This window comes from Triticum aestivum, chromosome 5B (assembly GCF_018294505.1).
Source record: "Triticum aestivum cultivar Chinese Spring chromosome 5B, IWGSC CS RefSeq v2.1, whole genome shotgun sequence".
NCBI lineage: Eukaryota > Viridiplantae > Streptophyta > Magnoliopsida > Poales > Poaceae > Triticum > Triticum aestivum.
The window spans coordinates 236,754,699-236,762,602 of NC_057807.1; positions in this window are offsets into that span (position 1 = coordinate 236,754,699).

Genomic DNA, 7,904 nt, shown 5'->3' on the forward strand with positions numbered 1-7,904 from the left:
GTCATTGAGTGGTACTTCGGAGGTGACGGTAATCGAACACTCTTGAAAGTAGTGTCTTAGCTTCTGGGATGCCATGAAGACCGCGTATGCTATTTTTTGATAGTGTGGGTATCGGGATTTGCATGGGGTGAGGACCATGGATACGTAATAAACCGGCTTTTGAAGCGGGAATTTGTATCCGTCCACCTCTCATTCAACGACGAGCACTGCGCTTACCACTTGATGTGTTGCAGCTATGTATAGTAGCATAGGTTCGCCAATGTTTGGCGCTGTTAGGATTGGATTACTGGCCAATAAGGTCTTTATCTCATCGAGTCCGGCCGCGGCTGCATCCGGCCATACAAAGTGTTCGGTGCGCCGAAGGAGGCGGTAAAGAGGCAATGCCTTTTCTCCTAGCCTGGATATAAAGCAGCCGTGCATCCAGCTAGCTTTTAAATGTGCTTGAGGTCTGTTGGTACAGCCAACTATGACAGAGCTTGGATTTTTGTTGGATTCGCTTCGATTCCTCTATTGGAAACAATGAAGCCCAGCAGCTTCCCCGAGGGGACACCAAAAATGCATTTTTCCAGATTCAACTTGATGTCGTATGTCCGGAGGTTATTGAATGTAAGCCTCAAGTCATCTATTAGGGTTTCGATGTGTCTAGTTTTTATGAACACGTCGTCCACATATGCTTCCACTGTTTTGCCGATTTGTTTTTCCAGGCATGTTTGAATCATACGTTGATAGGTTGCGCCGGCATTCTTGAGCCCTAAGGGCATAGTGTTGAAGCAAAAAGGGCCATATGGCGTTATAAAAGTTGTTGCAGCTTGGTCAGACTCTGCCATCTTTATTTGATGGTATCCGGAGTATGCGTCGAGAAAACACAGCGAGTCGTGTCCAGCTGTGGCATCGATGATTTGCTCGATGCGAGGGAGGGGAAAGGGATCCTTGGGGCAAGCCTTGTTGAGGTCTTTGAAGTCGACGCATAGGCGCCAGGATTTGTCCTTTTTTGGTACCATTACCAAATTTGCCAGCCAATCCGGATGTTTAATATCTCTGATGAATCCGGCCTCAAGTAGCTTGGCTAGCTCTTCCCCCATGGCTTGCCGTTTGGGTTTTGAAACCCGCCTTAGGGTCTGTTTGACCGGTTTGTATCCCTTTAGTATATTGAGGCTGTGTTCGGCCAGCCAGCGCGGGATGCCTGGCATGTCCGAAGGGTGCCAGGCGAAAATGTCCCAATTCTCGGGTAAGAAATCTCGCAGTGCGGCATCCATCACGGGGCTCAACTGTGTCCCGATGGATGCTGTCTTCATGGGGTCCGTTGGGTGGACTTGGAATTTGACTATCTCGTCTGCAGGTTTAAATGAGGTGGACTTGGGTCGCTTGTCGAGTATCATGTCGTCCCTGTCCACGGTGGCCCGCAGTGTTGTTAACTCTTCGGCTACTAGGGCTTCAGATAATGCTTCCAGGGCTAGTGCTACGGTTTTGTTTTCGGCGCGAAGTGCGACGTCCGGATCACTGGCTAGAGTGATGATTCCGTTGGGTCTGGGCATTTTAAGCTTCATGTATCCGTAATGAGGTACAGCTTGAAAGCTTGTAAACGCGTCACGCCCTAGAAGGGCGTGGTATCCGCTGCTAAAGGGGGCTACTTGGAATGTGACTTCTTCGGACTTATAATTCTCCGGGGTGCCGAATACCACATCGAGTGTGATTTTTCCCGCACACCGCGCTTCCCGAGTAGGGATGATTCCCCTGAAGGTGGTGCCGCTTTGCTCAATGTGGCCTTTATCAATTTCCATCTTGTTGAGCGTTTCCTCATAGATCAAGTTTAATTCACTTCCATCGTCCATGAGTACTTTGGTGAGCCGAAAGCCGTCCATGATTGGGCTAAGGACCAGAGCGGCCGGTGCCCGGACGGTCTAGAATCGAGGTTCATCACTGGCATTGAAAGTTATAGCAGTGTCGTTCCAGGGGTTTATCTTTGCCACATGGCAAATTTCCGCGGAGCTTTGACAAGCCCGCTTGCACCTGTTGTTGGAGGCAAAAGTCTCGAAGATTGTTAGTACCGTATTGGGTCCGCTGGCAGGATGTTGTTCCGCTTTATGGCCTACAAGAAGATCCTCGCCACTTTTTGCCACTTGCCGGAGTATCCATCATGCCCTAAGGCTATGAGTTGGTACTGTATCCAGAGTACTGTGGAGCTTACATGGCCCGTCGAGCCATTCTTCCAATACGGATCCCCGCCCTGGGGTGGGCTTTGGTTTCTTGGGGATTGGATCGGATGACTTACGAGAGTTTGTCCGTTTAGTTCGGACAAAGGTCTTGGTGAGAGCAGCACTATCCCAAAATTCTGTTTGGGTTTTCCAAGCGCTCTCCATCGCACAGTACTTTCGTACTATGATTGCCAAGTCTGCGAAGCGTACTATGTCGCGACAGCTTATAGCATTGAGGAGTCGTTCGTCCGTGCAGTTTTTGCAGAAGAGTGAGACCATGTTCTCCTCGCGGCAGTCCTTGACCTTGTTAAGCGCAAGGAGGAATCTGGCCCAGTAGTGATGTACGGTTTCCTGGGGCTCTTGCCTAATGCGGGAGAGACAGTTTAAGTCCAGCTAGGTGTTGTTAGCAGAATCCGGATTTTGATCCGATCTAACGCCCAAGGGTGCGGGTGGTTCCGAGCTTAATAGCTCGGAATCTGGAGTGCTACCCAATTTCTTTGGCCCAATGCCCGATTCTAAGTCCGGGACCTGGGTCATGTTTTCGTCTGAGCAGGTTTTCGGCTCAAGGAGTTCGACGATCCGAACATAATTCGTCCTCAAAGTTGAGGGACAGTCCGCGTGTGGTTCCTCCACTATCGCTATCTCATGGGTGGCCGGCGGGGACCTGATGTCCCTTCGGTCGGGTTTAAGCCCAATCCGGTCATAGTTCGTAGCGACTCCCAGAGCGGCGATGCGATCCAAGAGTTCATTAAGGGAGGAGAGCTCCATTGGATCCATCTATTCGGCAAATTCCGAACTGACGTGAAGGTTATGATTGATGACTCGAGAGGCCATCGTCGGCGCAACCGCCGATGGGGCGGCCATGATAAAGCCGCCGAGTCGGAGCGTCTGGCCTATAGCCCGAGCTCCCTTCGAGGTAATGTCGTCCTTGACGATGAGACGAGCCATCGAGCCTTGCAGCGACAACACAGAGGAACTCTCAATGAAAGCACCAATGTCGGTGTCAAAACCGGCGGATCTCGGGTAGGGGGGTCCCGATCTGTGCGTCAAGGCTGATGGTAACAGGAAACAAGGGACACAGATGTTTACCCAGGTTCAGGCCCTCTCGATGGAGGTAAAACCCTACTTCCTGCTTGATTAATATTGATGATATGGGTAGTACAAGAGTAGATCTACCACGAGATCGTAGAGGCTAAACCCTAAGAGCTAGCCTATGATGGTATGATTGTAATTGTGATCGGCCTTCTAAGGACCAACCTCTCCGGTTTATATAGACATCAGAGAGGGCTAGGGTTTACATGGAGTCGGTTACAAGGAAGGAAATATAATATCCGGATCGCCAAGCTTGCCTTCCACGCAAAGGAGAGTCCCATCCGAACACGGGCCGAAGTCTTGAGTCTTGTATCTTCACGCTTCAATAGTCCGGACATTGTACACAGTCTGGCTGTCCGGATACCCCCTAATCTAGGACTCCCTCACCCACCGCTGGCCAGGCCATCCCTCTACTCACCCACACCCCCTGTTATTCTGCGACGACGGCAGCCTCACACCGCAGCGAACCAGTGAACCCTCGTACTCCTCTACGCGTGGGCATCCACTGCCGCGTCTTCCCCAGCTCCGTGTCGTCCCCTTCCTAGGCCTCGCCGTTATCCACCGCCCTGGTGCTCTCGGCGTGGCGTGGTCAACATGGTCAAGGAACGACTTCCATCGGACGTGGACTGTATGTGGAGAGGCTGACAGCTGGGTCCATGGCCGTAGCAAGGAAGTGCCTTCTTATTACGTGCAAAATAATTATTCCTCCACCTGACAGCGGGGACCCATCGGACGGGCCACCGTATTTCGTGAAAAAAAGGTTTCCCTGACTGCTAGGACCCACCAGCTACATCTTCTCACGCAAGGAAGTGCGTCCGAGCAAAAAAAATGATTCGCCCCTGAGGGAGTCCCGGATTAGGGGGTGTCCGGATGGCCGGACTCCCGGACTATGAAGATACAAGATTGAATACTTCGTCCCGTGTCCGGATGGGACTTTCCTTGGCGTGGAAGGCAAGCTTGGCGATACAATATGAAGATCTTCTCCCATTGTAACCGACTCTGTGTAACCCTAGCCCTCTCCGGTGTCTATATAAACCGGAGAGTTTTAGTCCGTAGGACGAACAACAATCATACCATAGGCTAGCTTCTAGGGTTTAGCCACTCTGATGTCGTGGTAGATCTACTCTTGTACTACCCATATCATCAATATTAATCAAGTAGGACTAGGGTTTTACCTCCATCGAGAGGGCCCGAACCTGGGTAAAAACATCGTGTCCCTTGTCTCCTATTACCATCCGCCTAGATGCACAGTTCGGGACCCCCTACCCGAGATCCGCCGGTTTTGACACCGACATTGGTGCTTTCATTGAGAGTTCCTCTATGTCGTCACCTTTAGGCCCGATGGCTTCTTTGCTCGTCAATCGCGATGCGGTCCGGGATGAGACTTTTCTCCCCGGACAGATCTTCGTATTCGGCGGCTTCGCACTGCGGGCCGACTCGTTCGGCCATCTGGAGCAGATCGAAAGCTACGCCCCTGGCCATCAGGTCAGGTTTGGAAGCTTAAACTACACGGCTGACATCCGCGGGGACTTGATCTTCGACGGATTCAAGCCACGACCGGGTGCGCCGCACTGTCACGATGGGCATGATTTAGCTCTGTCATCGGACAATACCCAGAGCGTCGCTCAGGTGTCCGCTCCGACCATTAGCTCGGAGCCCACTGCGCCCGTCGGGGACGGACGGTTGGACGCCGCCCCGGAAACTGCAACCTCTACGGCGATATAGCCGGATACCAGCCTAGTCCCTCGCAAGGCCCGTGACTCCAAGGTGCCGGACTCCGATCCGGACTCCGTAAATCCCGCACCTCTTCCGATTAAGCGCGAGTGGGCTTCGGTCATGGAGTTCACTGCCGCGGACGTCTTTCAGCACTCGCCTTTCGGCAATATCCTGAATTCACTAAAGTCTCTCTCTTTGTCAGGAGAGCCCTGGCCGAACTACGGCCAACACGGTTGGGATGCGGACGACGAAGAAATTCGAAGCCCACCCACCACCCACTTCATAGCCACTGTCGACGATTTAACCGACATGCTCGACTTTGACTCCGAAGACATCGATGGCATGGATGCCGATGAAGGAGACGATCAAGAACCAGCACCTATAGGGAACTGGAAAGCCACCTCGTCATATGACATATACATGGTGGACACCCCTAAAGTGGGGGAGGGCGAGGAGAAAACGGAGGATGACCCCTCCAAGAAGCAACCCAAGCGCCGACGTCAGCGGCGCCGCTCTAAGTCCCACCAAAGCAAAAACGGCGACTCCGGCACCGGAGATAACAACACGCCGGACAGTGCCGAAGACAACCCCCTCTAGCATGATTCAGTGCAGGAGGACGAAGGAGCCAGCCCTCATGAGAGAGCGGCCTACAAAGAGGATGAGGACGACAATTACATGCCTCCCTCCGAAGACGAGGCAAGCCTCGACGACGACGAATTCGTCGTGCCAGAGGATCCCGTCGAACAAGAGCGTTTCAAACGCAGGCTCGTAGCCACGGCAAGCAGGCTTAAGAAGAAACAGCAGCAGCTTAGAGCTGACCAAGACTTGCTAGCCGACAGATGGACTGAAGCCCTGGCGGCCGAAGAGTATAAACTAGAACGCCCATCCAAGAGCTACCCAAAGCGCAGGCTGCTACCCCAACTTGAGGAGGAAGCAACTAAACCTACATCACCAGCGTACGATGTGCCCGATCGGCCACCCCGTGGCCGCGATAGAGAGGCCTTCAGGCCCTCAACCCAAGCCGCACCCCGACACCGCTCAAAACATACCAAAGTACGGGGAGACGCAACAGACCTGCGAGACATCTTGGAGAATAAGGCAAGGCAAACAAGATCGATCTACGGATCGCATGGGCGCCCCGCTTCGCGTGACGCTAGCCGTCACGCCGGACAAAATAAGTATGCCCGGCCGAATACAACAGACCAAGCTCGTCTGAGCTGGGCGCCACACACCCATTATGCTTCATAGACGAAGTAATGGATCATCAAATCCCCGAGGGCTTTAAACCCGTAAACATCGAATCATACGATGGAACAACAGATCCTGCGGTATGGATCGAGGATTATCTCCTTCATATCCACATGGCCCGTGATGATGATCTACACGCCATCAAATACCTCCCGCTCAAGCTGAAAGGACCAGCTCGACATTGGCTTAACAGCCTGCCAGCAGAGTCAATTAGTTGTTGGGAGGACCTGGAATCCGCATTCCTTGACAACTTCCAGGGCACGTATGTGCGACCACCAGACGTCGATGACCTAAGCCACATAATCCAGCAGCCAGAGGAATCGGCCAAACAATTTTGGACACGGTTCCTAACCAAGAAAAAACAAATAGTCGATTGTCCGGACACCGAGGCCCTTGCAGCCTTCAGGCACAACATCCGAGACGAATGGCTTGCCCGGCACCTAGGACAGGAAAAGCCGAAATCTATGGCAGCCCTCATGACACTCATGACCCGCTTCTGTGCGGGAGAAGACAGCTGGCTAGCTCGTAGCAATAACATAACCAAGAGCCCCGGCAATTCGGATACCAAGGATAACAACGGCAGGTCACGTCGCAACAAGCATAAGCGCCGCATTAACGGTGACAATACTGAAGATACGACAGTCAATGCCGGATTCAGAGGCTCTAAACCGGGTCAGTGGAAGAAGCCATTCAAAATAAACCCTCAGGGCCCATCCAGCATAGACCGGATACTCGATCACTCGTGCCAGATGCACGGCTACCCCGAACAGCTAGCCAATCACACCAACAGGGATTGTTGGGTGTTCAAGCAGGCAGGCAAGTTAAGTGCCGAGACCAGAGACAAGGGGCTACATAGCGATGACGAGGAGGGGCCTCGGTCGCCGAACAACAAAGGACAGAGGGATTTCCCCCGCAAGTTCGGACGGTGAACATGATATACGCAACCCACATCCCCAGAAGGGAGCGGAAGCGTGCTCTCAAGGACGTCTATGCGCTGGAGCCAGTCGCCCCAAAGTTCAACCCATGGTCCTCCTGCCCAATCACCTTCGATCGAAGGGACCATCCCACCAGCATCCGTCACGGCGGATTCGCCGCACTGGTCCTAGACCCAATTATCGACGGATTTCACCTTACCAGAGTCCTAATGGACGGCGGCAGTAGGCTAAACCTGCTTTACCAGGACACAGTGCGTAAAATGGGCATCGATCCTTCAAGGATTAAACCCACAAAGACAACCTTCAAAGGTGTCATACCAGGGTAGAGGCCAGCTGTACAGGCTCGGTTACACTCGAAGTGGTCTTCGGATCCCCGGATAACTTCCGGAGCGAGGAGTTAATCTTCGACATAGTCCCATTCCGCAGCGGCTATCACGCCCTGCTTGGACGAACCGCATTTGCAAAATTCAATGCGGTGCCGCACTACGCATATCTCAAGCTCAAGATGCCAGGACCTCGCGGAGTCATCACGGTAAACGGAAACACCGAACGCTCTCTCCGAACGGAGGAGCACACGGCGGCCCTGGCGGCGGAAGTACAGAGTAGCCTCTCAAGGCAGTTCTCCAATCCAGGCGTCAAACGTCCGGACAACGTCAAGCGAGCCCGAAGTAACCTACAACAAATCCGGCTGGCACGTTCCGAGCAAGCATAGCAGTGC